A 27,357-nucleotide genomic window follows, 5' to 3' on the forward strand; every position below is an offset into this window, starting at 1 on the left:
CACACAAAGGTCAGTGATGGTCTAGTGTGTAGGATTCAGCGCTCTCACCGGCGCGGCCGGGGTCCGATTCCTGGTCAGCGAAAAACCAGTTATTTTTCACCAGCCACATTTTCTGAGTATGACTTTAAAGCATTCCAGGTATTTATGATCAAAATCCTTTTGCTAAACACTCGAAGACACAAAATTCCCTGATGGTCTAGTGGTCAGGATTCGGTGCTCTCACCGCCGCGCCCTGGGTTCGCTTCCCGGTCAGGGAAGGTCCACTTCTATTTAATCTGCACCTTTATTTTGATCGTGTCTATAAAGCAGTCAAGATATTCATTGTCAAACACCTCTTACAAGCTTTGCAGACACACAAAGGTCAGTGATGGTCTAGTGTATAGGATTCAGCGCTCTCACCGCCGCGGCCGGTGTCCGATTACCGGTCAGGGAAAAACCAGTTATTTTTTACCAGCCCCATTTTCTGAGTATGACTTTAAAGCATTCAAGGTATTTATGGTCAAAATCCTTTTGCTAAAGACTCAAAGACACAAAATTCCCTGATGGTCTAGTGGTCAGGATTCGGCACTTTCACCGCCGCGGCCTGGGTTCGATTCCCGGTCAGTGAAAAAACAATTTTTTTCACCAGCCCCATTTTCTGAGTATGACTTTAAAGCATTCGATGTATTTAAGGTCAAAATCCTTTTGCTAAAGACTCAAAGACACAAAATTCCCTGATGGTCTAGTGGTCAGGATTTGGCGCTCTCACCGCCGCGGCCTGGGTTCGATTCCCGGTCAGGGAAGGTCCACTTGTATTTCATCTGCACCTTTTCTTTGATCGTTTCTATAAAGCAGTCGACGTATTCATTGTCGAACACCTTTTGCAAGCTTTGCAGCCGCGGCCTGGGTTCGATTCCCGGTCAGGGAAGGTCCACTTCTATTTCATCTGCTCCTTTGCTTTGATCGTTTCTATAAAGCAGTCAACGTATTCATTGTCGAACACCTTTTGCAAGCTTTGCAGACACACAAAGGTCAGTGATGGTCTAGTGTATAGGATACAGCACTCTCAGCGCCGCGGCCGGGGTCTGATTCCCGGTCAGAGAAAAACCAATTATTTTTCACCAGCCCCATTTTCTGAGTATGACTTTAAAGCATTCGAGGTATTTATGGTCAAAATCCTTTTGCTAAAGACTCAAAGACACAAAATTCCTTGATGGTCTAGTGGTCAGGATTCGGCGCTTTCACCGCCGCGGCCTGGGTTCGATTCCCAGTCAGGGAAGGTCCACTTCTATTTTATCTGCACCTTCATTTTGATCGTGTCTATAAAGCAGTCAAGGTATTCATTGTCAAACACCTCTTACAAGCTTTGCAGACACACAAAGGTCAGTGATGGTCTAGTTTATAGGATTCAGCGCTCTCACCGCCGCGGCCGGTGTCCGATTACCGGTCAGAGAAAAACCAGTTATTTTTCACCAGCCACATTTTCTGAGTATGACTTTAAAGCATTCGAGGTATTTATGGTCAAAATCCTTTTGCTAAACACTCGAAGACACAAAATTCCCTGATGGTCTAGTGGTCAGGATTCGGCGCTCTCACCGCCGCGGCCTGGGTTCGATTCCCGGTCAGGGAAGGTCCACTTCTATTTAATCTGCACCTTTATTTTGATCGTGTCTATAAAGCAGTCAAGGTATTCATTGTCAAACACCTCTTACAAGCTTTGCAGACACACAAAGGTCAGTGATGGTCTAGTGTATAGGATTCAGCGTTCTCACCGCTGCGGCCGGTGTCCGATTACCGGTCAGGGAAAAACCAGTTATTTTTCACCAGCCCCATTTTCTGAGTATGACTTTAAAGCATTCGAGGTATTTATGGTCAAAATCCTTTTGCTAAAGACTCAAAGACACAAAATTCCCTGATGGTCTAGTGGACAGGATTCGGCGCTCTCAGCGCCGCGGCCTGGGTTCGATTCCCGGTCAGGGAAGGTCTATTTCATCTGCACCTTTATTTTGATCGTGTCTATAAAGCAGTCAAGGTATTCATTGTCAAACACCTCTTACAAGCTTTGCAGACACACAAAGGTCAGTGATGGTCTAGTGTATAGGATTCAGCGCTCTCACCGCCGCGGCCGGTATCCGATTACCGGTCAGGGAAAAACCAGTTATTTTTCACCAGCCCCATTTTCTGAGTATGACTTTAAAGCATTCGAGGTATTTATGGTCAAAATCCTTTTGCTAAAGACTCAAAGACACAAAATTCCCTCATGGTCTAGTGGTCAGGATTCGGCGCTCTCCTCGCCGCGGCCTGGGTTCGATTGCCGGACAGGGAAGGTCCATTTCTATTTCATCTGGACCTTTGCTTTGATCGTTTCTATAAAGCAGTCAACATATTCATTGTCAAACACCTTTTGCAAGCTTTGCAGACACACAAAGGTCAGTGATGGTCTAGTGTATAGGATTCAGCGCTCTCACCGCCGCGGCCGGTGTCCGATTACCGGTCAGGGAAAAAACAGTTATTTTTCACCAGCCCCATTTTCTGAGTATGACTTTAAAGCATTCGAGGTATTTATGGTCAAAATCCTTTTGCTAAAGACTCAAACACACGAAGTTCCCTAATGGTCTAGTGGACAGGATTCGGCGCTCTCACCGCCGCGGCCTAGGTTCGATTCCCGGTCAGGGAAGGTCTATTTCATCTGCACCTTTATTTTGATCGTGTCTATAAAGCAGTCAAGGTATTCATTGTCAAACACCTCTTACAAGCTTTGCAGACACACAAAGGTCAGTGATGGTCTAGTGTATAGGATTCAGCGCTCTCACCGCCGTGGCCGGTATCCGATTACCGGTCAGGAAAAACCAGTTATTTTTCACCAGCCCCATTTTCTGAGTATGACTTTAAAGCATTCAAGGTATTTATGGTCAAAATCCTTTTGCTAAAGACTCAAACACACGAAGTTCCCTAATGGTCTAGCGGTCAGGATTCGGCGCTCTCACCGCCGCGGCCTGGCTTCAATTCCCGGACAGGGAAAAACCAGTTATTTTTCACCAGCCCCATTTTCTGAGTATGACTTTAAAGCATTCGAGGTATTTATGGTCAAAATCCTTTTGCTAAAGACTCAAAGACACAAAATTCCCTGATGGTCTAGTGGACAGGATTTGGCGCTCTCACCGCCGCGGCCTGGGTTCGATTCCCGGTCAGGGAAGGTCTATTTCATCTGCACCTTTATTTTGATCGTGTCTATAAAGCAGTCAAGGTATTCATTGTCAAACACCTCTTACAAGCTTTGCAGACACACAAAGGTCAGTGATGGTCTAGTGTATAGGATTCAGCGCTCTCACCGCCGCGGCCTGTATCCGATTACCGGTCAGGGAAAAACCAGTTATTTTTCACCAGCCCCATTTTCTGAGTATGACTTTAAAGCATTCGAGGTATTTATGGTCAAAATCCTTTTGCTAAAGACTCAAAGACACAAAATTCCCTGATGGTCTAGTGGTCAGGATTTGGCGCTCTCACCGCCGTGGCCTGGGTTCGATTCCCGGTCAGGGAAGGTCCACTTCTATTTCATCTGCACCTTTGCTTTGATCGCGTCTATAAAGCAGTCAAGGTATTCATTGTCAAACACCTATTACAAGCTTTGCAGACACACAAAGGTCAGTGATGGTCTAGTGTATAGGATTCAGCACTCTCAGCGCCGCGGCCGGGGTCTGATTCCCGGTCAGAGAAAAAACAATTATTTTTCACCAGCCCCATTTTCTGAGTATGACTTTAAAGCATTCGAGGTATTTATGGTCAAAATCCTTTTGCTAAAGACTCAAACACACGAAGTTCCCTTACGGTCTAGCGGTCAGGATTCGGCGCTCTCACCGCCGCGGCCTGGCTTCAATTCCCGGTCAGGGAAAAACCAGTTATTTTTCACCAGCCCCATTTTCTGAGTATGACTTTAAAGCATTTGAGGTTTTTATGGTCAAAATCCTTTTGCTAAAGACTCAAAGACACAAAATTCCCTGATGGTCTAGTGGTCAGGATTCGGCGCTCTCACCGCCGCGGCCTGGGTTCGATTCCCAGTCAGGGAAGGTGCACTTCTATTTCATCTGCACCTATATTTTGATCGTGTCTATAAAGCAGTCAAGGTATTCATTGTCAAACACCTCTTACATGCTTTGCAGACACACAAAGGTCAGTGATGGTCTAGTGTATAGGATTCAGCGCTCTCACCGCCGCGGCCGGGGTCCGATTCCCGGTCAGGAAAAAACCAGTTATTTTTCACCAGCCCCATTTTCTGAGTATGACTTTAAAGCATTCGAGGTATTTATGGTCAAAATCCTTTTGCTAAAGACTCAAACACACGAAGTTCCCTAATGGTCTAGTGGACAGGATTCGGCGCTCTCACCGCCGCGGCCTGGGTTCGATTCCCGGTCAGGGAAGGTCTATTTCATCTGCACCTTTATTTTGATCGTGTCTATAAAGGAGTCAAGGTATTCATTGTCAAACACCTCTTACAAGCTTTGCAGACACACAAAGGTCAGTGATGGTCTAGTGTATAGGATTCAGCGCTCTCACCGCCGCGGCCGGTATCCGATTACCGGTCAAGGAAAAACCAGTTATTTTTCACCAGCCCCATTTTCTGAGTATGACTTTAAAGCATTCGAGGTATTTATGGTCAAAATCCTTTTGCTAAAGACTCAAAGACACAAAATTCCCTGATGGTCTAGTGGTCAGGATTAGGTGCTTTCACCGCCACGGACTGGGTTCAATTCCCGGTCAGGGAAGGTCCACCTCTATTTCTTCTGCACCTTTATTTTGATCGTGTCTATAAAGCAGTCAAGGTATTCATTGTCAAACACCTCTTACAAGCTTTGCAGACACACAAAGGTCAGTGATGGTCTATTGTATAGGATTCAGCGATCTCAGCGCCGCGGCCGCGTGTCCGATTCCCGGTCAGGGAATAACCAGTTATTTTTCACCAGCCCCATTTTTTGAGTATGACTTTAAAGCATTCGAGGTATTTATGGTCAAAATCCTTTTGCTAAAGACTCAAAGACACAAAATTCCCTGATGGTCTAGTGGTCAGGATTTGGCGCTCTCACCGCCGTGGCCTGGGTTCGATTCCCGGTCAGGGAAGGTCCACTTCTATTTCATCTGCACCTTTGCTTTGATCGCGTCTATAAAGCAGTCAAGGTATTCATTGTCAAACACCTATTACAAGCTTTGCAGACACACAAAGGTCAGTGATGGTCTAGTGTATAGGATTCAGCGCTCTCACCGGCGCGGCCGGGGTCCGATTCCCGGTCAGGGAAAAACCTGTTACTTTTCACCAGCCACATTTTCTGAGTATGACTTTAAAGCATTCGAGGTATTTATGGTCAAAATCCTTTTGCTAAAGACTCAAAGACACAAAATTCCCTGATGGTCTAGTGGACAGGATTCGGCGCTCTCACCGCCGCGGCCTGGCTTCAATTCCCGGACAGGGAAAAACCAGTTATTTTTCACCAGCCCCATTTTCTGAGTATGACTTTAAAGCATTCGAGGTATTTATGGTCAAAATCCTTTTGCTAAAGACTCAAAGACACAAAATTCCCTGATGGTCTAGTGGTCAGGATTCGGCGCTCTCCTCGCCGCGGCCTGGGTTCGATTGCCGGACAGGGAAGGTCCATTTCTATTTCATCTGGACCTTTGCTTTGAACGTTTCTATAAAGCAGTCAACATATTCATTGTCAAACACCTTTTGCAAGCTTTGCAGACACACAAAGGTCAGTGATGGTCTAGTGTATAGGATTCAGCGCTCTCACCGCCGTGGCCGGGGTCCGATTCCCGGTCAGAGAAAAACCAATTATTTTTCACCAGCCCCATTTTCTGAGTATGACTTTAAAGCATTCGAGGTATTTGTGGTCAAAATCCTTTTGCTAAAGAGTCTAAGACACAAAATTCCCTGATGGTCTGGCGGTCAGGATTCGGCGCTCTCACCGCCGCGGCCTTGCTTCAATTCCCGGTCAGGGAAAAACCAGTTATTTTTCACCAGCCCCATTTTCTGAGTATGACTTTAAAGCATTTGAGGTATTTATGGTCAAAATCCTTTTGCTAAAGACTCAAAGACACAAAATTCCCTGATGGTCTAGTGGTCAGGATTCGGCGCTCTCACCGCCGCGGCCTGGGTTCGATTCCCAGTCAGGGAAGGTGCACTTCTATTTCATCTGCACCTATATTTTGATCGTGTCTATAAAGCAGTCAAGGTATGCATTGTCAAACACCTCTTACATGCTTTGCAGACACACAAAGGTCAGTGATGGTCTAGTGTATAGGAATCAGCGCTCTCACCGCCGCGGCCGGGGTCCGATTCCCGGTCAGGAAAAAACCAGTTATTTTTCACCAGCCCCATTTTCTGAGTATGACTTTAAAGCATTCGAGGTTTTTATGGTCTAAATCCTTTTGCTAAACTCTCGAAGACACAAAATTCCCTGATGGTCTAGTGATCAGGATTCGGCGCTCTCACCGCCGCGGCCTGGGTTCGAGTCCCGGTCAGGGAAGGTCCACTTCTATTTCATCTGCACCTTTGCTTTGATCGTTTCTATAAAGCAGTCAACGTATTCATTGTCAAACACCTTTTGCAATCTTTGCAGACACACAAAGGTCAGTGATGGTCTAGTGTATAGGATTCAGCGCTCTCAGCACCGCGGCCGGGGTCTGATTCCCGGTCAGAGAAAAAACAATTATTTTTCACCAGCCCCATTTTCTGAGTATGACTTTAAAGCATTCGAGGTATTTATGGTCAAAATCCTTTTGCTAAAGACTCAAACACACGAAGTTCCCTTACGGTCTAGCGGTCAGGATTCGGCGCTCTCACCGCCGTGGCCTGGCTTCAATTCCCGGTCAGGAAGAAACCAGTTATTTTTCACCAGCCCCATTTTCTGAGTATGACTTTAAAGCATTCAAGGTATTTATGGTCAAAATCCTTTTGCTAAAGACTCAAAGACACAAAATTCCCTGATGGTCTAGTGGTCAGGATTCGGCGCTCTCACCGCCGCGGCCTGGGTTCGATTCCCAGTCAGGGAAGGTGCACTTCTATTTCATCTGCACCTATATTTTGATCGTGTCTATAAAGCAGTCAAGGTATGCATTGTCAAACACCTCTTACATGCTTTGCAGACACACAAAGGTCAGTGATGGTCTAGTGTATAGGAATCAGCGCTCTCACCGCCGCGGCCGGGGTCCGATTCCCGGTCAGGAAAAAACCAGTTATTTTTCACCAGCCCCATTTTCTGAGTATGACTTTAAAGCATTTGAGGTTTTTATGGTCTAAATCCTTTTGCTAAACTCTCGAAGACACAAAATTCCCTGATGGTCTAGTGATCAGGATTCGGCGCTCTCACCGCCGCGGCCTGGGTTCGAGTCCCGGTCAGGGAAGGTCCACTTCTATTTCATCTGCACCTTTGCTTTGATCGTTTCTATAAAGCAGTCAACGTATTCATTGTCAAACACCTTTTGCAATCTTTGCAGACACACAAAGGTCAGTGATGGTCTAGTGTATAGGATTCAGCGCTCTCAGCACCGCGGCCGGGGTCTGATTCCCGGTCAGAGAAAAAACAATTATTTTTCACCAGCCCCATTTTCTGAGTATGACTTTAAAGCATTCGAGGTATTTATGGTCAAAATCCTTTTGCTAAAGACTCAAACACACGAAGTTCCCTTACGGTCTAGCGGTCAGGATTCGGCGCTCTCACCGCCGTGGCCTGGCTTCAATTCCCGGTCAGGAAGAAACCAGTTATTTTTCACCAGCCCCATTTTCTGAGTATGACTTTAAAGCATTCAAGGTATTTATGGTCAAAATCCTTTTGCTAAAGACTCAAAGACACAAAATTCCCTGATGGTCTAGTGGTCAGGATTCGGCGCTTTCACCGCCGCGGCCTGTGTTCGATTCCCGGTCAGGGAAGGTCCACTTCTATTTCATCTGCACCTTCATTTTGATCGTGTCTATAAAGCAGTCAAGGTATTCATTGTCAAACACCTCTTACAAGCTTTGCAGACACACAAAGGTCAGTGATGGTCTAGTTTATACGATTCAGCGCTCTCACCGCCGCGGCCGGTGTCCGATTACCGGTCAGGGAAAAACCAGTTATTTTTCTCCAGCCCCATTTTCTGAGTATGACTTTAAAGCATTCGAGGTATTTATGGTCAAAATCCTTTTGCTAAAAACTCAAAGACACAAAATTCCCTGATGGTCTAGTGGTCAGGATTCGGCGCTCTCTTCGCCGCGGCCTGGGTTCGATTGCCGGACAGGGAAGGTCCATTTCTATTTCATCTGGACCTTTGCTTTGATCGTTTCTATAAAGCAGTCAACGTATTCATTGTCAAACACCTTTTGCAATCTTTGCAGACACACAAAGGTCAGTGATGGTCTAGTGTATAGGATTCAGCGCTCTCACCGCCGCGCCCGGTGTCCGATTCCCGGTCAGAGAAAAAACAATTATTTTTCACCAGCCCCATTTTCTGAGTATGACTTTAAAGCATTCGAGGTATTTATGGTCAAAATCCTTTTGCTAAAGACTCAAAGAAACAAAATTCCCTGATGGTCTAGTGGTCAGGATTCAGCGCTCTCACCGCCGTGGCCGGGGTGCGATTCCCGGTCAGAGAAAAACCAATTATTTTTCACCAGCCCCATTTTCTGAGTATGACTTTAAAGCATTCGAGGTATTTGTGGTCAAAATCCTTTTGCTAAAGAGTCTAAGACACAAAATTCCCTGATGGTCTAGTGGTCAGGATTCGGCGCTTTTACCGCCGTGGCCTGGGTTCGATTCCCGGTCAGGGAAGGTCCACTTCTATTTCATCTGCACCTTTATTTTGATCGTGTCTATAAAGCAGTCAAGGTTTTCATTGTCAAACACCTCTTACAAGCTTTGCAGACACACAAAGGTCAGTGATGGTCTAGTGTATAGGATTCAGCGCTCTCACCGCCGCGGCCGGGTGTCCGATTACCGGTCAGGGAAAAACCAGTTATTTTTCACCAGCCCCATTTTCTGAGTATGACTTTAAAGCATTCGAGGTATTTATGGTCAAAATCCTTTTGCTAAAGACTCAAAGACACAAAATTCCCTGATGGTCTAGTGGTCAGGATTCGGCGCTCTCCTCTCCGCGGCCTGGGTTCGATTGCCGGACAGGGAAGGTCCATTTCTATTTCATCTGGACCTTTGCTTTGATCGTTTCTATAAAGCAGTCAAGGTATTCATTCTCAAACACCTCTTACAAGCTTTGCAGACACACAAAGGTCAGTGATGGTCTAGTGTATAGGATTCAGCGCTCTCACCGCCGCGGCCGGGTGTCCGATTCCCGGTCAGAGAAAAATCAATTTTTTTTCACCAGCCCCATTTTCTGAGTATGACTTTAAAGCATTCGAGGTATTTATGGTCAAAATCCTTTTGCTAAAGACTCAAAGACACAAAATTCCCTGATGGTTTAGTGGTCAGGATTCGGCGCTCTCACCGCCGCGGCCTGGGTTCGATTCCCGGTCAGCGAATGTCCACTTGTATTTCATCTGCACCTTTTCTTTGATCGTTTCTATAAAGCAGTCGACGTATTCATTGTCGAACACCTTTTGCAAGCTTTGCAGCCGCGGCCTGGGTTCGATTCCCGGTCAGGGAAGGTCCACTTCTATTTCATCTGCTCCTTTGCTTTGATCGTTTCTATAAAGCAGTCAACGTATTCATTGTCGAACACCTTTTGCAAGCTTTGCAGACACACAAAGGTCAGTGATGGTCTAGTGTATAGGATACAGCACTCTCAGCGCCGCGGCCGGGGTCTGATTCCCGGTCAGAGAAAAACCAATTATTTTTCACCAGCCCCATTTTCTGAGTATGACTTTAAAGCATTCGAGGTATTTATGGTCAAAATCCTTTTGCTAAAGACTCAAAGACACAAAATTCCCTGATGGTCTAGTGGTCAGGATTCGGCGCTCTCACCGCCGTGGCCTGGCTTCAATTCCCGGTCAGGAAGAAACCAGTTATTTTTCGCCAGCCCCATTTTCTGAGTATGACTTTAAAGCATTCAAGGTATTTATGGTCAAAATCCTTTTGCTAAAGACTCAAAGACACAAAATTCCTTGATGGTCTAGTGGTCAGGATTCGGCGCTTTCACCGCCGCGGCCTGGGTTCGATTCCCGGTCAGGGAAGGTCCACTTCTATTTCATCTGCACCTTCATTTTGATCGTGTCTATAAAGCAGTCAAGGTATTCATTGTCAAACACCTCTTACAAGCTTTGCAGACACACAAAGGTCAGTGATGGTCTAGTTTATACGATTCAGCGCTCTCACCGCCGCGGCCGGTGTCCGATTACCGGTCAGGGAAAAACCAGTTATTTTTCTCCAGCCCCATTTTCTGAGTATGACTTTAAAGCATTCGAGGTATTTATGGTCAAAATCCTTTTGCTAAAAACTCAAGGACACAAAATTCCCTGATGGTCTAGTGGTCAGGATTCGGCGCTCTCTTCGCCGCGGCCTGGGTTCGATTGCCGGACAGGGAAGGTCCATTTCTATTTCATCTGGACCTTTGCTTTGATCGTTTCTATAAAGCAGTCAACGTATTCATTGTCAAACACCTTTTGCAATCTTTGCAGACACACAAAGGTCAGTGATGGTCTAGTGTATAGGATTCAGCGCTCTCACCGCCGCGCCCGGTGTCCGATTCCCGGTCAGAGAAAAAACAATTATTTTTCACCAGCCCCATTTTCTGAGTATGACTTTAAAGCATTCGAGGTATTTATGGTCAAAATCCTTTTGCTAAAGACTCAAAGAAACAAAATTCCCTGATGGTCTAGTGGTCAGGATTCAGCGCTCTCACCGCCGTGGCCGGGGTCCGATTCCCGGTCAGAGAAAAACCAATTATTTTTCACCAGCCCCATTTTCTGAGTATGACTTTAAAGCATTCGAGGTATTTGTGGTCAAAATCCTTTTGCTAAAGAGTCTAAGACACAAAATTCCCTGATGGTCTAGTGGTCAGGATTCGGCGCTTTTACCGCCGTGGCCTGGGTTCGATTCCCGGTCAGGGAAGGTCCACTTCTATTTCATCTGCACCTTTATTTTGATCGTGTCTATAAAGCAGTCAAGGTATTCATTGTCAAACACCTCTTACAAGCTTTGCAGACACACAAAGGTCAGTGATGGTCTAGTGTATAGGATTCAGCGCTCTCACCGCCGCGGCCGGGTGTCCGATTACCGGTCAGGGAAAAACCAGTTATTTTTCACCAGCCCCATTTTCTGAGTATGACTTTAAAGCATTCGAGGTATTTATGGTCAAAATCCTTTTGCTAAAGACTCAAAGACACAAAATTCCCTGATGGTCTAGTGGTCAGGATTCGGCGCTCTCCTCTCCGCGGCCTGGGTTCGATTGCCGGACAGGGAAGGTCCATTTCTATTTCATCTGGACCTTTGCTTTGATCGTTTCTATAAAGCAGTCAAGGTATTCATTCTCAAACACCTCTTACAAGCTTTGCAGACACACAAAGGTCAGTGATGGTCTAGTGTATAGGATTCAGCGCTCTCACCGCCGCGGCCGGGTGTCCGATTCCCGGTCAGAGAAAAATCAATTTTTTTTCACCAGCCCCATTTTCTGAGTATGACTTTAAAGCATTCGAGGTATTTATGGTCAAAATCCTTTTGCTAAAGACTCAAAGACACAAAATTCCCTGATGGTCTAGTGGTCAGGATTCGGCGCTCTCACCGCCGCGGCCTGGGTTCGATTCCCGGTCAGCGAATGTCCACTTGTATTTCATCTGCACCTTTTCTTTGATCGTTTCTATAAAGCAGTCGACGTATTCATTGTCGAACACCTTTTGCAAGCTTTGCAGCCGCGGCCTGGGTTCGATTCCCGGTCAGGGAAGGTCCACTTCTATTTCATCTGCTCCTTTGCTTTGATCGTTTCTATAAAGCAGTCAACGTATTCATTGTCGAACACCTTTTGCAAGCTTTGCAGACACACAAAGGTCAGTGATGGTCTAGTGTATAGGATACAGCACTCTCAGCGCCGCGGCCGGGGTCTGATTCCCGGTCAGAGAAAAACCAATTATTTTTCACCAGCCCCATTTTCTGAGTATGACTTTAAAGCATTCGAGGTATTTATGGTCAAAATCCTTTTGCTAAAGACTCAAAGAAACAAAATTCCCTGATGGTCTAGTGGTCAGGATTCAGCGCTCTCACCGCCTTGGCCGGGGTCCGATTCCCGGTCAGAGAAAAACCAATTATTTTTCACCAGCCCCATTTTCTGAGTATGACTTTAAAGCATTCGAGGTATTTGTGGTCAAAATCCTTTTGCTAAAGAGTCTAAGACACAAAATTCCCTGATGGTCTAGTGGTCAGGATTCGGCGCTTTCACCGCCGTGGCCTGGGTTCGAATCCCGGTCAGGGAAGGTCCACTTCTATTTCATCTGCACCTTTATTTTGATCGTGTCTATAAAGCAGTCAAGGTATTCATTGTCAAACACCTCTTACAAGCTTTGCAGACACACAAAGGTCAGTGATGGTCTAGTGTATAGGATTCAGCGCTCTCACCGCCGCGGCCGGGTGTCCGATTCCCGGTCAGAGAAAAATCAATTTTTTTTCACCAGCCCCATTTTCTGAGTATGACTTTAAAGCATTCGAGGTATTTATGGTCAAAATCCTTTTGCTAAAGACTCAAAGACACAAAATTCCCTGATGGTCTAGTGGTCAGGATTCGGCGCTCTCACCGCCGCGGCCTGGGTTCGATTCCCGGTCAGGGAATGTCCACTTGTATTTCATCTGCACCTTTTCTTTGATCGTTTCTATAAAGCAGTCGACGTATTCATTGTCGAACACCTTTTGCAAGCTTTGCAGCCGCGGCCTGGGTTCGATTCCCGGTCAGGGAAGGTCCACTTCTATTTCATCTGCTCCTTTGCTTTGATCGTTTCTATAAAGCAGTCAACGTATTCATTGTCGAACACCTTTTGCAAGCTTTGCAGACACACAAAGGTCAGTGATGGTCTAGTGTATAGGATACAGCACTCTCAGCGCCGCGGCCGGGGTCTGATTCCCGGTCAGAGAAAAACCAATTATTTTTCACCAGCCCCATTTTCTGAGTATGACTTTAAAGCATTCGAGGTATTTATGGTCAAAATCCTATTGCTAAAGACTCAAAGACACAAAATTCCCTGATGGTCTAGTGGTCAGGATTCGGCGCTCTCCTCGCCGCGGCCTGGGTTCGATTGCCGGACAGGGAAGGTCCATTTCTATTTCCTCTGGACCTTTGCTTTGATCGTTTCTATAAAGCAGTCAACGTATTCATTGTCAAACACCTTTTGCAATCTTTGCAGACACACAAAGGTCAGTGATGGTCTAGTGTATAGGATTCAGCGCTCTCACCGCCGCGCCCGGTGTCCGATTCCCGGTCAGAGAAAAAACAATTATTTTTCACCAGCCCCATTTTCTGAGTATGACTTTAAAGCATTCGAGGTATTTATGGTCAAAATCCTTTTGCTAAAGACTCAAAGAAACAAAATTCCCTGATGGTCTAGTGGTCAGGATTCAGCGCTCTCACCGCCGTGGCCGGGGTCCGATTCCCGGTCAGAGAAAAACCAATTATTTTTCACAGCCCCATTTTCTGAGTATGACTTTAAAGCATTCGAGGTATTTGTGGTCAAAATCCTTTTGCTAAAGACTCAAAGACACAAAATTCCCTGATGGTCTAGTGGTCAGGATTCGGCGCTTTCACCGCCGCGGCCTGGGTTCGATTCCCGGTCAGGGAAGGTCCACTTCTATTTCATCTGCACCTTTATTTTGATCGTGTCTATAAAGCAGTCAAGGTATTCATTGTCAAACACCTCTTACAAGCTTTGCAGACACACAAAGGTCAGTGATGGTCTAGTGTATAGGATTCAGCGCTCTCACCGCCGCGGCCGGGTGTCCGATTACCGGTCAGGGAAAAACCAGTTATTTTTCACCAGCCCCATTTTCTGAGTATGACTTTAAAGCATTCGAGGTATTTATGGTCAAAATCCTTTTGCTAAAGACTCAAAGACACAAAATTCCCTGATGGTCTAGTGGTCAGGATTCGGCGCTCTCCTCTCCGCGGCCTGGGTTCGATTGCCGGACAGGGAAGGTCCATTTCTATTTCATCTGGACCTTTGCTTTGATCGTTTCTATAAAGCAGTCAAGGTATTCATTGTCAAACACCTCTTACAAGCTTTGCAGACACACAAAGGTCAGTGATGGTCTAGTGTATAGGATTCAGCGCTCTCACCGCCGCGGCCGGGAGTCCGATTCCCGGTCAGAGAAAAACCAATTTTTTTTCACCAGCCCCATTTTCTGAGTATGACTTTAAAGCATTCGATGTATTTATGGTCAAAATCCTTTTGCTAAAGACTCAAAGACACAAAATTCCCTGATGGTCTAGTGGTCAGGATTCGGCGCTCTCACCGCCGCGGCCTGGGTTCGATTCCCGGTCAGGGAAGGTCCACTTCTATTTCATCTGCACCTTCATTTTGATCGTGTCTATAAAGCAGTCAAGGTATTCATTGTCAAACACCTCTTACAAGCTTTGCAGACACACAAAGGTCAGTGATGGTCTTGTTTATACGATTCAGCGCTCTCACCGCCGCGGCCGGTGTCCGATTACCGGTCAGGGAAAAATCAGTTATTTTTCTCCAGCCCCATTTTCTGAGTATGACTTTAAAGCATTCGAGGTATTTATGGTCAAAATCCTATTGCTAAAGACTCAAAGACACAAAATTCCCTGATGGTCTAGTGGTCAGGATTCGGCGCTTTCACCGCCGTGGCCTGGGTTCGAATCCCGGTCAGGGAAGGTCCACTTCTATTTCATCTGCACCTTTATTTTGATCGTGTCTATAAAGCAGTCAAGGTATTCATTGTCAAACACCTCTTACAAGCTTTGCAGACACACAAAGGTCAGTGATGGTCTAGTGTATAGGATTCAGCGCTCTCACCGCCGCGGCCGGGTGTCCGATTCCCGGTCGGAGAAAAATCAATTTTTTTTCACCAGCCCCATTTTCTGAGTATGACTTTAAAGCATTCGAGGTATTTATGGTCAAAATCCTTTTGCTAAAGACTCAAAGACACAAAATTCCCTGATGGTCTAGTGGTCAGGATTCGGCGCTCTCACCGCCGCGGCCTGGGTTCGATTCCCGGTCAGGGAATGTCCACTTGTATTTCATCTGCACCTTTTCTTTGATCGTTTCTATAAAGCAGTCGACGTATTCATTGTCGAACACCTTTTGCAAGCTTTGCAGCCGCGGCCTGGGTTCGATTCCCGGTCAGGGAAGGTCCACTTCTATTTCATCTGCTCCTTTGCTTTGATCGTTTCTATAAAGCAGTCAACGTATTCATTGTCGAACACCTTTTGCAAGCTTTGCAGACACACAAAGGTCAGTGATGGTCTAGTGTATAGGATACAGCACTCTCAGCGCCGCGGCCGGGGTCTGATTCCCGGTCAGAGAAAAACCAATTATTTTTCACCAGCCCCATTTTCTGAGTATGACTTTAAAGCATTCGAGGTATTTATGGTCAAAATCCTATTGCTAAAGACTCAAAGACACAAAATTCCCTGATGGTCTAGTGGTCAGGATTCGGCGCTCTCCTCGCCGCGGCCTGGGTTCGATTGCCGGACAGGGAAGGTCCATTTCTATTTCCTCTGGACCTTTGCTTTGATCGTTTCTATAAAGCAGTCAACGTATTCATTGTCAAACACCTTTTGCAATCTTTGCAGACACACAAAGGTCAGTGATGGTCTAGTGTATAGGATTCAGCGCTCTCACCGCCGCGCCCGGTGTCCGATTCCCGGTCAGAGAAAAAACAATTATTTTTCACCAGCCCCATTTTCTGAGTATGACTTTAAAGCATTCGAGGTATTTATGGTCAAAATCCTTTTGCTAAAGACTCAAAGAAACAAAATTCCCTGATGGTCTAGTGGTCAGGATTCAGCGCTCTCACCGCCGTGGCCGGGGTCCGATTCCCGGTCAGAGAAAAACCAATTATTTTTCACAGCCCCATTTTCTGAGTATGACTTTAAAGCATTCGAGGTATTTGTGGTCAAAATCCTTTTGCTAAAGACTCAAAGACACAAAATTCCCTGATGGTCTAGTGGTCAGGATTCGGCGCTTTCACCGCCGCGGCCTGGGTTCGATTCCCGGTCAGGGAAGGTCCACTTCTATTTCATCTGCACCTTTATTTTGATCGTGTCTATAAAGCAGTCAAGGTATTCATTGTCAAACACCTCTTACAAGCTTTGCAGACACACAAAGGTCAGTGATGGTCTAGTGTATAGGATTCAGCGCTCTCACCGCCGCGGCCGGGTGTCCGATTACCGGTCAGGGAAAAACCAGTTATTTTTCACCAGCCCCATTTTCTGAGTATGACTTTAAAGCATTCGAGGTATTTATGGTCAAAATCCTTTTGCTAAAGACTCAAAGACACAAAATTCCCTGATGGTCTAGTGGTCAGGATTCGGCGCTCTCCTCTCCGCGGCCTGGGTTCGATTGCCGGACAGGGAAGGTCCATTTCTATTTCATCTGGACCTTTGCTTTGATCGTTTCTATAAAGCAGTCAAGGTATTCATTGTCAAACACCTCTTACAAGCTTTGCAGACACACAAAGGTCAGTGATGGTCTAGTGTATAGGATTCAGCGCTCTCACCGCCGCGGCCGGGAGTCCGATTCCCGGTCAGAGAAAAACCAATTTTTTTTCACCAGCCCCATTTTCTGAGTATGACTTTAAAGCATTCGATGTATTTATGGTCAAAATCCTTTTGCTAAAGACTCAAAGACACAAAATTCCCTGATGGTCTAGTGGTCAGGATTCGGCGCTCTCACCGCCGCGGCCTGGGTTCGATTCCCGGTCAGGGAAGGTCCACTTCTATTTCATCTGCTCCTTTGCTTTGATCGTTTCTATAAAGCAGTCAACGTATTCATTGTCGAACACCTTTTGCAAGCTTTGCAGACACACAAAGGTCAGTGATGGTCTAGTGTATAGGATACAGCACTCTCAGCGCCGCGGCCGGGGTCTGATTCCCGGTCAGAGAAAAACCAATTATTTTTCACCAGCCCCATTTTCTGAGTATGACTTTAAAGCATTCGAGGTATTTATGGTCAAAATCCTTTTGCTAAAGACTCAAAGACACAAAATTCCCTGATGGTCTAGTGGTCAGGATTCGGCGCTTTCACCGCCGCGGCCTGGGTTCGATTCCCGGTCAGGGAAGGTCCACTTCTATTTCATCTGCACCTTCATTTTGATCGTGTCTATAAAGCAGTCAAGGTATTCATTGTCAAACACCTCTTACAAGCTTTGCAGACACACAAAGGTCAGTGATGGTCTTGTTTATACGATTCAGCGCTCTCACCGCCGCGGCCGGTGTCCGATTACCGGTCAGGGAAAAATCAGTTATTTTTCTCCAGCCCCATTTTCTGAGTATGACTTTAAAGCATTCGAGGTATTTATGGTCAAAATCCTATTGCTAAAGACTCAAAGACACAAAATTCCCTGATGGTCTAGTGGTCAGGATTCGGCGCTTTCACCGCCGCGGCCTGGGTTCGATTCCCGGTCAGGGAAGGTCCACTTCTATTTCATCTGCACCTTTATTTTGATCGTGTCTATAAAGCAGTCAAGGTATTCATTGTCAAACACCTCTTACAAGCTTTGCAGACACACAAAGGTCAGTGATGGTCTAGTGTATAGGATTCAGCGCTCTCACCGCCGCGGCCGGGTGTCCGATTACCGGTCAGGGAAAAACCAGTTATTTTTCACCAGCCCCATTTTCTGAGTATGACTTTAAAGCATTCGAGGTATTTATGGTCAAAATCCTTTTGCTAAAGACTCAAAGACACAAAATTCCCTGATGGTCTAGTGGTCAGGATTCGGCGCTCTCCTCTCCGCGGCCTGGGTTCGATTGCCGGACAGGGAAGGTCCATTTCTATTTCATCTGGACCTTTGCTTTGATCGTTTCTATAAAGCAGTCAAGGTATTCATTGTCAAACACCTCTTACAAGCTTTGCAGACACACAAAGGTCAGTGATGGTCTAGTGTATAGGATTCAGCGCTCTCACCGCCGCGGCCGGGAGTCCGATTCCCGGTCAGAGAAAAACCAATTTTTTTTCACCAGCCCCATTTTCTGAGTATGACTTTAAAGCATTCGATGTATTTATGGTCAAAATCCTTTTGCTAAAGACTCAAAGACACAAAATTCCCTGATGGTCTAGTGGTCAGGATTCGGCGCTCTCACCGCCGCGGCCTGGGTTCGATTCCCGGTCAGGGAAGGTCCACTTCTATTTCATCTGCACCTTCATTTTGATCGTGTCTATAAAGCAGTCAAGGTATTCATTGTCAAACACCTCTTACAAGCTTTGCAGACACACAAAGGTCAGTGATGGTCTTGTTTATACGATTCAGCGCTCTCACCGCCGCGGCCGGTGTCCGATTACCGGTCAGGGAAAAATCAGTTATTTTTCTCCAGCCCCATTTTCTGAGTATGACTTTAAAGCATTCGAGGTATTTATGGTCAAAATCCTATTGCTAAAGACTCAAAGACACAAAATTCCCTGATGGTCTAGTGGTCAGGATTCGGCGCTTTCACCACCGTGGCCTGGGTTCGAATCCCGGTCAGGGAAGGTCCACTTCTATTTCATCTGCACCTTTATTTTGATCGTGTCTATAAAGCAGTCAAGGTATTCATTGTCAAACACCTCTTACAAGCTTTGCAGACACACAAAGGTCAGTGATGGTCTAGTGTATAGGATTCAGCGCTCTCACCGCCGCGGCCGGGTGTCCGATTCCCGGTCAGAGAAAAATCAATTTTTTTTCACCAGCCCCATTTTCTGAGTATGACTTTAAAGCATTCGAGGTATTTATGGTCAAAATCCTTTTGCTAAAGACTCAAAGACACAAAATTCCCTGATGGTCTAGTGGTCAGGATTCGGCGCTCTCACCGCCGCGGCCTGGGTTCGATTCCCGGTCAGGGAATGTCCACTTGTATTTCATCTGCACCTTTTCTTTGATCGTTTCTATAAAGCAGTCGACGTATTCATTGTCGAACACCTTTTGCAAGCTTTGCAGCCGCGGCCTGGGTTCGATTCCCGGTCAGGGAAGGTCCACTTCTATTTCATCTGCTCCTTTGCTTTGATCGTTTCTATAAAGCAGTCAACGTATTCATTGTCGAACACCTTTTGCAAGCTTTGCAGACACACAAAGGTCAGTGATGGTCTAGTGTATAGGATACAGCACTCTCAGCGCCGCGGCCGGGGTCTGATTCCCGGTCAGAGAAAAACCAATTATTTTTCACCAGCCCCATTTTCTGAGTATGACTTTAAAGCATTCGAGGTATTTATGGTCAAAATCCTATTGCTAAAGACTCAAAGACACAAAATTCCCTGATGGTCTAGTGGTCAGGATTCGGCGCTCTCCTCGCCGCGGCCTGGGTTCGATTGCCGGACAGGGAAGGTCCATTTCTATTTCCTCTGGACCTTTGCTTTGATCGTTTCTATAAAGCAGTCAACGTATTCATTGTCAAACACCTTTTGCAATCTTTGCAGACACACAAAGGTCAGTGATGGTCTAGTGTATAGGATTCAGCGCTCTCACCGCCGCGCCCGGTGTCCGATTCCCGGTCAGAGAAAAAACAATTATTTTTCACCAGCCCCATTTTCTGAGTATGACTTTAAAGCATTCGAGGTATTTATGGTCAAAATCCTTTTGCTAAAGACTCAAAGAAACAAAATTCCCTGATGGTCTAGTGGTCAGGATTCAGCGCTCTCACCGCCGTGGCCGGGGTCCGATTCCCGGTCAGAGAAAAACCAATTATTTTTCACAGCCCCATTTTCTGAGTATGACTTTAAAGCATTCGAGGTATTTGTGGTCAAAATCCTTTTGCTAAAGACTCAAAGACACAAAATTCCCTGATGGTCTAGTGGTCAGGATTCGGCGCTTTCACCGCCGCGGCCTGGGTTCGATTCCCGGTCAGGGAAGGTCCACTTCTATTTCATCTGCACCTTTATTTTGATCGTGTCTATAAAGCAGTCAAGGTATTCATTGTCAAACACCTCTTACAAGCTTTGCAGACACACAAAGGTCAGTGATGGTCTAGTGTATAGGATTCAGCGCTCTCACCGCCGCGGCCGGGTGTCCGATTACCGGTCAGGGAAAAACCAGTTATTTTTCACCAGCCCCATTTTCTGAGTATGACTTTAAAGCATTCGAGGTATTTATGGTCAAAATCCTTTTGCTAAAGACTCAAAGACACAAAATTCCCTGATGGTCTAGTGGTCAGGATTCGGCGCTCTCCTCTCCGCGGCCTGGGTTCGATTGCCGGACAGGGAAGGTCCATTTCTATTTCATCTGGACCTTTGCTTTGATCGTTTCTATAAAGCAGTCAAGGTATTCATTGTCAAACACCTCTTACAAGCTTTGCAGACACACAAAGGTCAGTGATGGTCTAGTGTATAGGATTCAGCGCTCTCACCGCCGCGGCCGGGAGTCCGATTCCCGGTCAGAGAAAAACCAATTTTTTTTCACCAGCCCCATTTTCTGAGTATGACTTTAAAGCATTCGATGTATTTATGGTCAAAATCCTTTTGCTAAAGACTCAAAGACACAAAATTCCCTGATGGTCTAGTGGTCAGGATTCGGCGCTCTCACCGCCGCGGCCTGGGTTCGATTCCCGGTCAGGGAAGGTCCACTTCTATTTCATCTGCTCCTTTGCTTTGATCGTTTCTATAAAGCAGTCAACGTATTCATTGTCGAACACCTTTTGCAAGCTTTGCAGACACACAAAGGTCAGTGATGGTCTAGTGTATAGGATACAGCACTCTCAGCGCCGCGGCCGGGGTCTGATTCCCGGTCAGAGAAAAACCAATTATTTTTCACCAGCCCCATTTTCTGAGTATGACTTTAAAGCATTCGAGGTATTTATGGTCAAAATCCTTTTGCTAAAGACTCAAAGACACAAAATTCCCTGATGGTCTAGTGGTCAGGATTCGGCGCTTTCACCGCCGCGGCCTGGGTTCGATTCCCGGTCAGGGAAGGTCCACTTCTATTTCATCTGCACCTTCATTTTGATCGTGTCTATAAAGCAGTCAAGGTATTCATTGTCAAACACCTCTTACAAGCTTTGCAGACACACAAAGGTCAGTGATGGTCTTGTTTATACGATTCAGCGCTCTCACCGCCGCGGCCGGTGTCCGATTACCGGTCAGGGAAAAATCAGTTATTTTTCTCCAGCCCCATTTTCTGAGTATGACTTTAAAGCATTCGAGGTATTTATGGTCAAAATCCTATTGCTAAAGACTCAAAGACACAAAATTCCCTGATGGTCTAGTGGTCAGGATTCGGCGCTTTCACCGCCGCGGCCTGGGTTCGATTCCCGGTCAGGGAAGGTCCACTTCTATTTCATCTGCACCTTCATTTTGATCGTGTCTATAAAGCAGTCAAGGTATTCATTGTCAAACACCTCTTACAAGCTTTGCAGACACACAAAGGTCAGTGATGGTCTAGTTTATAGGATTCAGCGCTCTCACCGCCGCGGCCGGTGTCCGATTACCGGTCAGGGAAAAACCAGTTATTTTTCTCCAGCACCATTTTCTGAGTATGACTTTAAAGCATTCGAGGTATTTATGGTCAAAATCCTTTTGCTAAAGACTCAAAGACACAAAATTCCCTGATGGTCTAGTGGTCAGGATTCGGCGCTCTCCTCGCCGCGGCCTGGGTTCGATTGCCGGACAGGGAAGGTCCATTTCTATTTCATCTGGACCTTTGCTTTGATCGTTTCTATAAAGCAGTCAACGTATTCATTGTCAAACACCTTTTGCAATCTTTGCAGACACACAAAGGTCAGTGATGGTCTAGTGTATAGGATTCAGCGCTCTCACCGCCGCGCCCGGTGTCTGATTCCCGGTCAGAGAAAAAACAATTATTTTTCACCAGCCCCATTTTCTGAGTATGACTTTAAAGCATTCGAGGTATTTATGGTCAAAATCCTTTTGCTAAAGACTCAAAGAAACAAAATTCCCTGATGGTCTAGTGGTCAGGATTCAGCGCTCTCACCGCCGTGGCCGGGGTCCGATTCCCGGTCAGAGAAAAACCAATTATTTTTCACAGCCCCATTTTCTGAGTATGACTTTAAAGCATTCGAGGTATTTGTGGTCAAAATCCTTTTGCTAAAGACTCAAAGACACAAAATTCCCTGATGGTCTAGTGGTCAGGATTCGGCGCTTTCACCGCCGCGGCCTGGGTTCGATTCCCGGTCAGGGAAGGTCCACTTCTATTTCATCTGCACCTTTATTTTGATCGTGTCTATAAAGCAGTCAAGGTATTCATTGTCAAACACCTCTTACAAGCTTTGCAGACACACAAAGGTCAGTGATGGTCTAGTGTATAGGATTCAGCGCTCTCACCGCCGCGGCCGGGTGTCCGATTACCGGTCAGGGAAAAACCAGTTATTTTTCACCAGCCCCATTTTCTGAGTATGACTTTAAAGCATTCGAGGTATTTATGGTCAAAATCCTTTTGCTAAAGACTCAAAGACACAAAATTCCCTGATGGTCTAGTGGTCAGGATTCGGCGCTCTCCTCTCCGCGGCCTGGGTTCGATTGCCGGACAGGGAAGGTCCATTTCTATTTCATCTGGACCTTTGCTTTGATCGTTTCTATAAAGCAGTCAAGGTATTCATTGTCAAACACCTCTTACAAGCTTTGCAGACACACAAAGGTCAGTGATGGTCTAGTGTATAGGATTCAGCGCTCTCACCGCCGCGGCCGGGAGTCCGATTCCCGGTCAGAGAAAAACCAATTTTTTTTCACCAGCCCCATTTTCTGAGTATGACTTTAAAGCATTCGATGTATTTATGGTCAAAATCCTTTTGCTAAAGACTCAAAGACACAAAATTCCCTGATGGTCTAGTGGTCAGGATTCGGCGCTCTCACCGCCGCGGCCTGGGTTCGATTCCCGGTCAGGGAAGGTCCACTTCTATTTCATCTGCTCCTTTGCTTTGATCGTTTCTATAAAGCAGTCAACGTATTCATTGTCGAACACCTTTTGCAAGCTTTGCAGACACACAAAGGTCAGTGATGGTCTAGTGTATAGGATACAGCACTCTCAGCGCCGCGGCCGGGGTCTGATTCCCGGTCAGAGAAAAACCAATTATTTTTCACCAGCCCCATTTTCTGAGTATGACTTTAAAGCATTCGAGGTATTTATGGTCAAAATCCTTTTGCTAAAGACTCAAAGACACAAAATTCCCTGATGGTCTAGTGGTCAGGATTCGGCGCTTTCACCGCCGCGGCCTGGGTTCGATTCCCGGTCAGGGAAGGTCCACTTCTATTTCATCTGCACCTTCATTTTGATCGTGTCTATAAAGCAGTCAAGGTATTCATTGTCAAACACCTCTTACAAGCTTTGCAGACACACAAAGGTCAGTGATGGTCTTGTTTATACGATTCAGCGCTCTCACCGCCGCGGCCGGTGTCCGATTACCGGTCAGGGAAAAATCAGTTATTTTTCTCCAGCCCCATTTTCTGAGTATGACTTTAAAGCATTCGAGGTATTTATGGTCAAAATCCTATTGCTAAAGACTCAAAGACACAAAATTCCCTGATGGTCTAGTGGTCAGGATTCGGCGCTTTCACCGCCGCGGCCTGGGTTCGATTCCCGGTCAGGGAAGGTCCACTTCTATTTCATCTGCACCTTCATTTTGATCGTGTCTATAAAGCAGTCAAGGTATTCATTGTCAAACACCTCTTACAAGCTTTGCAGACACACAAAGGTCAGTGATGGTCTAGTTTATAGGATTCAGCGCTCTCACCGCCGCGGCCGGTGTCCGATTACCGGTCAGGGAAAAACCAGTTATTTTTCTCCAGCCCCATTTTCTGAGTATGACTTTAAAGCATTCGAGGTATTTATGGTCAAAATCCTTTTGCTAAAGACTCAAAGACACAAAATTCCCTGATGGTCTAGTGGTCAGGATTCGGCGCTCTCCTCGCCGCGGCCTGGGTTCGATTGCCGGACAGGGAAGGTCCATTTCTATTTCATCTGGACCTTTGCTTTGATCGTTTCTATAAAGCAGTCAACGTATTCATTGTCAAACACCTTTTGCAATCTTTGCAGACACACAAAGGTCAGTGATGGTCTAGTGTATAGGATTCAGCGCTCTCACCGCCGCGCCCGGTGTCTGATTCCCGGTCAGAGAAAAAAACAATTATTTTTCACCAGCCCCATTTTCTGAGTATGACTTTAAAGCATTCGAGGTATTTATGGTCAAAATCCTTTTGCTAAAGACTCAAAGAAACAAAATTCCCTGATGGTCTAGTGGTCAGGATTCAGCGCTCTCACCGCCGTGGCCGGGGTCCGATTCCCGGTCAGAGAAAAACCAATTATTTTTCACAGCCCCATTTTCTGAGTATGACTTTAAAGCATTCGAGGTATTTGTGGTCAAAATCCTTTTGCTAAAGACTCAAAGACACAAAATTCCCTGATGGTCTAGTGGTCAGGATTCGGCGCTTTCACCGCCGCGGCCTGGGTTCGATTCCCGGTCAGGGAAGGTCCACTTCTATTTCATCTGCACCTTTATTTTGATCGTGTCTATAAAGCAGTCAAGGTATTCATTGTCAAACACCTCTTACAAGCTTTGCAGACACACAAAGGTCAGTGATGGTCTAGTGTATAGGATTCAGCGCTCTCACCGCCGCGCCCGGTGTCCGATTCCCGGCCAGAGAAAAAACAATTATTTTTCACAGCCCCATTTTCTGAGTATGACTTTAAAGCATTCGAGGTATTTGTGGTCAAAATCCTTTTGCTAAAGACTCAAAGACACAAAATTCCCTGATGGTCTAGTGGTCAGGATTCGGCGCTCTCACCGCCGCGGCCTTGGTTCGATTCCCGGTCAGGGAATGTCCACTTGTATTTCATCTGCACCTTTTCTTTGATCGTTTCTATAAAGCAGTCGACGTATTCATTGTCGAACACCTTTTGCAAGCTTTGCAGCCGCGGCCTGGGTTCGATTCCCGGTCAGGGAAGGTCCACTTCTATTTCATCTGCTCCTTTGCTTTGATCGTTTCTATAAAGCAGTCAACGTATTCATTGTCGAACACCTTTTGCAAGCTTTGCAGACACACAAAGGTCAGTGATGGTCTAGTGTATAGGATACAGCACTCTCAGCGCCGCGGCCGGGGTCTGATTCCCGGTCAGAGAAAAACCAATTATTTTTCACCAGCCCCATTTTCTGAGTATGACTTTAAAGCATTCGAGGTATTTATGGTCAAAATCCTTTTGCTAAAGACTCAAAGACACAAAATTCCCTGATGGTCTAGTGGTCAGGAGTCGGCGCTTTCACCGCCGCGCCCTGGGTTCGATTCCCGGTCAGGGAAGGTCCACTTCTATTTCATCTGCACCTTCATTTTGATCGTGTCTATAAAGCAGTCAAGGTATTCATTGTCAAACACCTCTTACAAGCTTTGCAGACACACAAAGGTCAGTGATGGTCTAGTTTATAGGATTCAGCGCTCTCACCGCCGCGGCCGGTGTCCGATTACCGGTCAGGGAAAAACCAGTTATTTTTCTCCAGCCCCATTTTCTGAGTATGTCTTTAAAGCATTCGAGGTATTTATGGTCAAAATCCTTTTGCTAAAGACTCAAAGACACAAAATTCCCTGATGGTCTAGTGGTCAGGATTCGGCGCTCTCCTCGCCGCGCCCGGTGTCCGATTCCCGGTCAGAGAAAAAACAATTATTTTTCACCAGCCCCATTTTCTGAGTATGACTTTAAAGCATTCGAGGTATTTATGGTCAAAATCCTTTTGCTAAAGACTCAAAGAAACAAAATTCCCTGATGGTCTAGTGGTCAGGATTCAGCGCTCTCACCGCCGTGGCCGGGGTCCGATTCCCGGTCAGAGAAAAACCAATTATTTTTCACAGCCCCATTTTCTGAGTATGACTTTAAAGCATTCGAGGTATTTGTGGTCAAAATCCTTTTGCTAAAGACTCAAAGACACAAAATTCCCTGATGGTCTAGTGGTCAGGATTCGGCGCTCTCCTCGCCGCGGCCTGGGTTCGATTGCCGGACAGGGAAGGTCCATTTCTATTTCATCTGGACCTTTGCTTTGATCGTTTCTATAAAGCAGTCAACGTATTCATTGTCAAACACCTTTTGCAATCTTTGCAGACACACAAAGGTCAGTGATGGTCTAGTGTATAGGATTCAGCGCTCTCACCGCCGCGCCCGGTGTCCGATTCCCGGCCAGAGAAAAAACAATTATTTTTCACAGCCCCATTTTCTGAGTATGACTTTAAAGCATTCGAGGTATTTGTGGTCAAAATCCTTTTGCTAAAGACTCAAAGACACAAAATTCCCTGATGGTCTAGTGGTCAGTATTCGGCGCTTTCACCGCCGCGGCCTGGGTTCGATTCCCGGTCATGGAAGGTCCACTTCTATTTCATCTGCACCTTTATTTTGATCGTGTCTATAAAGCAGTCAAGGTATTCATTGTCAAACACCTCTTACAAGCTTTGCAGACACACAAAGGTCAGTGATGGTCTAGTGTATAGGATTCAGCGCTCTCACCGCCGCGGCCGGGTGTCCGATTACCGGTCAGGGAAAAACCAGTTATTTTTCACCAGCCCCATTTTCTGAGTATGACTTTAAAGCATTCGAGGTATTTATGGTCAAAATCCTTTTGCTAAAGACTCAAAGACACAAAATTCCCTGATGGTCTAGTGGTCAGGATTCGGCGCTCTCCTCTCCGCGGCCTGGGTTCGATTGCCGGACAGGGAAGGTCCATTTCTATTTCATCTGGACCTTTGCTTTGATCGTTTCTATAAAGCAGTCAAGGTATTCATTGTCAAACACCTCTTACAAGCTTTGCAGACACACAAATGTCAGTGATGGTCTAGTGTATAGGATTCAGCGCTCTCGCGGCCGGGTGTCCGATTCCCGGTCAGAGAAAAACCAATTTTTTTTCACCAGCCCCATTTTCTGAGTATGACTTTAAAGCATTCGATGTATTTATTGTCAAAATCCTTTTGCTAAAGACTCAAAGACACAAAATTCCCTGATGGTCTAGTGGTCAGGATTCGGCGCTCTCACCGCCGCAGCCTGGGTTCGATTCCCGGTCAGGGAAGGTCCACTTGTATTTCATCTGCACCTTTTCTTTGATCGTTTCTATAAAGCAGTCGACGTATTCATTGTCGAACACCTTTTGCAAGCTTTGCAGCCGCGTCCTGGGTTCGATTCCCGGTCAGGGAAGGTCCACTTCTATTTCATCTGCTCCTTTGCTTTGATCGTTTCCATAAAGCAGTCAAGGTATTCATTGTCAAACACCTCTTACAAGCTTTGCAGACACACAAAGGTCAGTGATGGTCTTGTTTATACGATTCAGCGCTCTCACCGCCGCGGCCGG

The 27,357-nt window shown here is 46.2% G+C and overlaps 42 non-coding genes across 42 annotated transcripts; all 42 read left to right on the top strand.

The window, feature by feature from the left end:
* Window positions 1-536: 536 nt before the first annotated feature.
* On the top strand, window positions 537-608 carry trnae-uuc (transfer RNA glutamic acid (anticodon UUC)). The gene has a single exon. It is a non-coding gene; the product is annotated as a tRNA-Glu (tRNA).
* A 102-nt stretch (window positions 609-710) lies between these two features.
* On the top strand, window positions 711-782 carry trnae-cuc (transfer RNA glutamic acid (anticodon CUC)). Its single transcript has one exon. It is a non-coding gene; the product is annotated as a tRNA-Glu (tRNA).
* Window positions 783-1,186: 404 nt separating this feature from the next.
* Window positions 1,187-1,258, top strand: trnae-uuc (transfer RNA glutamic acid (anticodon UUC)). Its single transcript has one exon. It is a non-coding gene; the product is annotated as a tRNA-Glu (tRNA).
* A 279-nt stretch (window positions 1,259-1,537) lies between these two features.
* Window positions 1,538-1,609, top strand: trnae-cuc (transfer RNA glutamic acid (anticodon CUC)). The gene has a single exon. It is a non-coding gene; the product is annotated as a tRNA-Glu (tRNA).
* A 1,494-nt stretch (window positions 1,610-3,103) lies between these two features.
* Window positions 3,104-3,175, top strand: trnae-cuc (transfer RNA glutamic acid (anticodon CUC)). Its single transcript has one exon. It is a non-coding gene; the product is annotated as a tRNA-Glu (tRNA).
* A 273-nt stretch (window positions 3,176-3,448) lies between these two features.
* trnae-cuc (transfer RNA glutamic acid (anticodon CUC)) lies at window positions 3,449-3,520 on the top strand. Its single transcript has one exon. It is a non-coding gene; the product is annotated as a tRNA-Glu (tRNA).
* Window positions 3,521-3,974: 454 nt separating this feature from the next.
* Window positions 3,975-4,046, top strand: trnae-cuc (transfer RNA glutamic acid (anticodon CUC)). Its single transcript has one exon. It is a non-coding gene; the product is annotated as a tRNA-Glu (tRNA).
* Window positions 4,047-4,670: 624 nt separating this feature from the next.
* Window positions 4,671-4,742, top strand: trnae-uuc (transfer RNA glutamic acid (anticodon UUC)). Its single transcript has one exon. It is a non-coding gene; the product is annotated as a tRNA-Glu (tRNA).
* Window positions 4,743-5,022: 280 nt separating this feature from the next.
* trnae-cuc (transfer RNA glutamic acid (anticodon CUC)) lies at window positions 5,023-5,094 on the top strand. Its single transcript has one exon. It is a non-coding gene; the product is annotated as a tRNA-Glu (tRNA).
* A 980-nt stretch (window positions 5,095-6,074) lies between these two features.
* On the top strand, window positions 6,075-6,146 carry trnae-cuc (transfer RNA glutamic acid (anticodon CUC)). The gene has a single exon. It is a non-coding gene; the product is annotated as a tRNA-Glu (tRNA).
* An 805-nt stretch (window positions 6,147-6,951) lies between these two features.
* trnae-cuc (transfer RNA glutamic acid (anticodon CUC)) lies at window positions 6,952-7,023 on the top strand. Its single transcript has one exon. It is a non-coding gene; the product is annotated as a tRNA-Glu (tRNA).
* Window positions 7,024-7,828: 805 nt separating this feature from the next.
* Window positions 7,829-7,900, top strand: trnae-uuc (transfer RNA glutamic acid (anticodon UUC)). The gene has a single exon. It is a non-coding gene; the product is annotated as a tRNA-Glu (tRNA).
* An 805-nt stretch (window positions 7,901-8,705) lies between these two features.
* On the top strand, window positions 8,706-8,777 carry trnak-uuu (transfer RNA lysine (anticodon UUU)). The gene has a single exon. It is a non-coding gene; the product is annotated as a tRNA-Lys (tRNA).
* A 1,283-nt stretch (window positions 8,778-10,060) lies between these two features.
* On the top strand, window positions 10,061-10,132 carry trnae-uuc (transfer RNA glutamic acid (anticodon UUC)). The gene has a single exon. It is a non-coding gene; the product is annotated as a tRNA-Glu (tRNA).
* Window positions 10,133-10,937: 805 nt separating this feature from the next.
* On the top strand, window positions 10,938-11,009 carry trnak-uuu (transfer RNA lysine (anticodon UUU)). The gene has a single exon. It is a non-coding gene; the product is annotated as a tRNA-Lys (tRNA).
* A 632-nt stretch (window positions 11,010-11,641) lies between these two features.
* trnae-cuc (transfer RNA glutamic acid (anticodon CUC)) lies at window positions 11,642-11,713 on the top strand. The gene has a single exon. It is a non-coding gene; the product is annotated as a tRNA-Glu (tRNA).
* Window positions 11,714-12,292: 579 nt separating this feature from the next.
* trnae-uuc (transfer RNA glutamic acid (anticodon UUC)) lies at window positions 12,293-12,364 on the top strand. Its single transcript has one exon. It is a non-coding gene; the product is annotated as a tRNA-Glu (tRNA).
* Window positions 12,365-12,644: 280 nt separating this feature from the next.
* Window positions 12,645-12,716, top strand: trnae-cuc (transfer RNA glutamic acid (anticodon CUC)). The gene has a single exon. It is a non-coding gene; the product is annotated as a tRNA-Glu (tRNA).
* A 929-nt stretch (window positions 12,717-13,645) lies between these two features.
* Window positions 13,646-13,717, top strand: trnae-uuc (transfer RNA glutamic acid (anticodon UUC)). The gene has a single exon. It is a non-coding gene; the product is annotated as a tRNA-Glu (tRNA).
* Window positions 13,718-14,349: 632 nt separating this feature from the next.
* Window positions 14,350-14,421, top strand: trnae-cuc (transfer RNA glutamic acid (anticodon CUC)). The gene has a single exon. It is a non-coding gene; the product is annotated as a tRNA-Glu (tRNA).
* A 279-nt stretch (window positions 14,422-14,700) lies between these two features.
* On the top strand, window positions 14,701-14,772 carry trnae-uuc (transfer RNA glutamic acid (anticodon UUC)). Its single transcript has one exon. It is a non-coding gene; the product is annotated as a tRNA-Glu (tRNA).
* A 280-nt stretch (window positions 14,773-15,052) lies between these two features.
* Window positions 15,053-15,124, top strand: trnae-cuc (transfer RNA glutamic acid (anticodon CUC)). Its single transcript has one exon. It is a non-coding gene; the product is annotated as a tRNA-Glu (tRNA).
* A 929-nt stretch (window positions 15,125-16,053) lies between these two features.
* Window positions 16,054-16,125, top strand: trnae-uuc (transfer RNA glutamic acid (anticodon UUC)). Its single transcript has one exon. It is a non-coding gene; the product is annotated as a tRNA-Glu (tRNA).
* A 632-nt stretch (window positions 16,126-16,757) lies between these two features.
* Window positions 16,758-16,829, top strand: trnae-cuc (transfer RNA glutamic acid (anticodon CUC)). Its single transcript has one exon. It is a non-coding gene; the product is annotated as a tRNA-Glu (tRNA).
* Window positions 16,830-17,108: 279 nt separating this feature from the next.
* On the top strand, window positions 17,109-17,180 carry trnae-uuc (transfer RNA glutamic acid (anticodon UUC)). Its single transcript has one exon. It is a non-coding gene; the product is annotated as a tRNA-Glu (tRNA).
* A 279-nt stretch (window positions 17,181-17,459) lies between these two features.
* trnae-uuc (transfer RNA glutamic acid (anticodon UUC)) lies at window positions 17,460-17,531 on the top strand. The gene has a single exon. It is a non-coding gene; the product is annotated as a tRNA-Glu (tRNA).
* A 632-nt stretch (window positions 17,532-18,163) lies between these two features.
* trnae-cuc (transfer RNA glutamic acid (anticodon CUC)) lies at window positions 18,164-18,235 on the top strand. The gene has a single exon. It is a non-coding gene; the product is annotated as a tRNA-Glu (tRNA).
* A 279-nt stretch (window positions 18,236-18,514) lies between these two features.
* On the top strand, window positions 18,515-18,586 carry trnae-uuc (transfer RNA glutamic acid (anticodon UUC)). Its single transcript has one exon. It is a non-coding gene; the product is annotated as a tRNA-Glu (tRNA).
* A 280-nt stretch (window positions 18,587-18,866) lies between these two features.
* On the top strand, window positions 18,867-18,938 carry trnae-cuc (transfer RNA glutamic acid (anticodon CUC)). Its single transcript has one exon. It is a non-coding gene; the product is annotated as a tRNA-Glu (tRNA).
* A 929-nt stretch (window positions 18,939-19,867) lies between these two features.
* Window positions 19,868-19,939, top strand: trnae-uuc (transfer RNA glutamic acid (anticodon UUC)). The gene has a single exon. It is a non-coding gene; the product is annotated as a tRNA-Glu (tRNA).
* A 632-nt stretch (window positions 19,940-20,571) lies between these two features.
* trnae-cuc (transfer RNA glutamic acid (anticodon CUC)) lies at window positions 20,572-20,643 on the top strand. The gene has a single exon. It is a non-coding gene; the product is annotated as a tRNA-Glu (tRNA).
* A 279-nt stretch (window positions 20,644-20,922) lies between these two features.
* On the top strand, window positions 20,923-20,994 carry trnae-uuc (transfer RNA glutamic acid (anticodon UUC)). The gene has a single exon. It is a non-coding gene; the product is annotated as a tRNA-Glu (tRNA).
* A 279-nt stretch (window positions 20,995-21,273) lies between these two features.
* trnae-uuc (transfer RNA glutamic acid (anticodon UUC)) lies at window positions 21,274-21,345 on the top strand. Its single transcript has one exon. It is a non-coding gene; the product is annotated as a tRNA-Glu (tRNA).
* An 804-nt stretch (window positions 21,346-22,149) lies between these two features.
* Window positions 22,150-22,221, top strand: trnae-uuc (transfer RNA glutamic acid (anticodon UUC)). The gene has a single exon. It is a non-coding gene; the product is annotated as a tRNA-Glu (tRNA).
* Window positions 22,222-22,853: 632 nt separating this feature from the next.
* On the top strand, window positions 22,854-22,925 carry trnae-cuc (transfer RNA glutamic acid (anticodon CUC)). The gene has a single exon. It is a non-coding gene; the product is annotated as a tRNA-Glu (tRNA).
* Window positions 22,926-23,204: 279 nt separating this feature from the next.
* Window positions 23,205-23,276, top strand: trnae-uuc (transfer RNA glutamic acid (anticodon UUC)). The gene has a single exon. It is a non-coding gene; the product is annotated as a tRNA-Glu (tRNA).
* A 279-nt stretch (window positions 23,277-23,555) lies between these two features.
* On the top strand, window positions 23,556-23,627 carry trnae-uuc (transfer RNA glutamic acid (anticodon UUC)). The gene has a single exon. It is a non-coding gene; the product is annotated as a tRNA-Glu (tRNA).
* An 805-nt stretch (window positions 23,628-24,432) lies between these two features.
* On the top strand, window positions 24,433-24,504 carry trnae-uuc (transfer RNA glutamic acid (anticodon UUC)). Its single transcript has one exon. It is a non-coding gene; the product is annotated as a tRNA-Glu (tRNA).
* Window positions 24,505-24,782: 278 nt separating this feature from the next.
* Window positions 24,783-24,854, top strand: trnae-cuc (transfer RNA glutamic acid (anticodon CUC)). The gene has a single exon. It is a non-coding gene; the product is annotated as a tRNA-Glu (tRNA).
* Window positions 24,855-25,258: 404 nt separating this feature from the next.
* trnae-uuc (transfer RNA glutamic acid (anticodon UUC)) lies at window positions 25,259-25,330 on the top strand. The gene has a single exon. It is a non-coding gene; the product is annotated as a tRNA-Glu (tRNA).
* Window positions 25,331-26,308: 978 nt separating this feature from the next.
* On the top strand, window positions 26,309-26,380 carry trnae-uuc (transfer RNA glutamic acid (anticodon UUC)). Its single transcript has one exon. It is a non-coding gene; the product is annotated as a tRNA-Glu (tRNA).
* A 626-nt stretch (window positions 26,381-27,006) lies between these two features.
* Window positions 27,007-27,078, top strand: trnae-cuc (transfer RNA glutamic acid (anticodon CUC)). Its single transcript has one exon. It is a non-coding gene; the product is annotated as a tRNA-Glu (tRNA).
* Window positions 27,079-27,357: the final 279 nt, after the last annotated feature.

This window comes from Xiphophorus couchianus, chromosome 23, assembly GCF_001444195.1.
Source record: "Xiphophorus couchianus chromosome 23, X_couchianus-1.0, whole genome shotgun sequence".
NCBI lineage: Eukaryota > Metazoa > Chordata > Actinopteri > Cyprinodontiformes > Poeciliidae > Xiphophorus > Xiphophorus couchianus.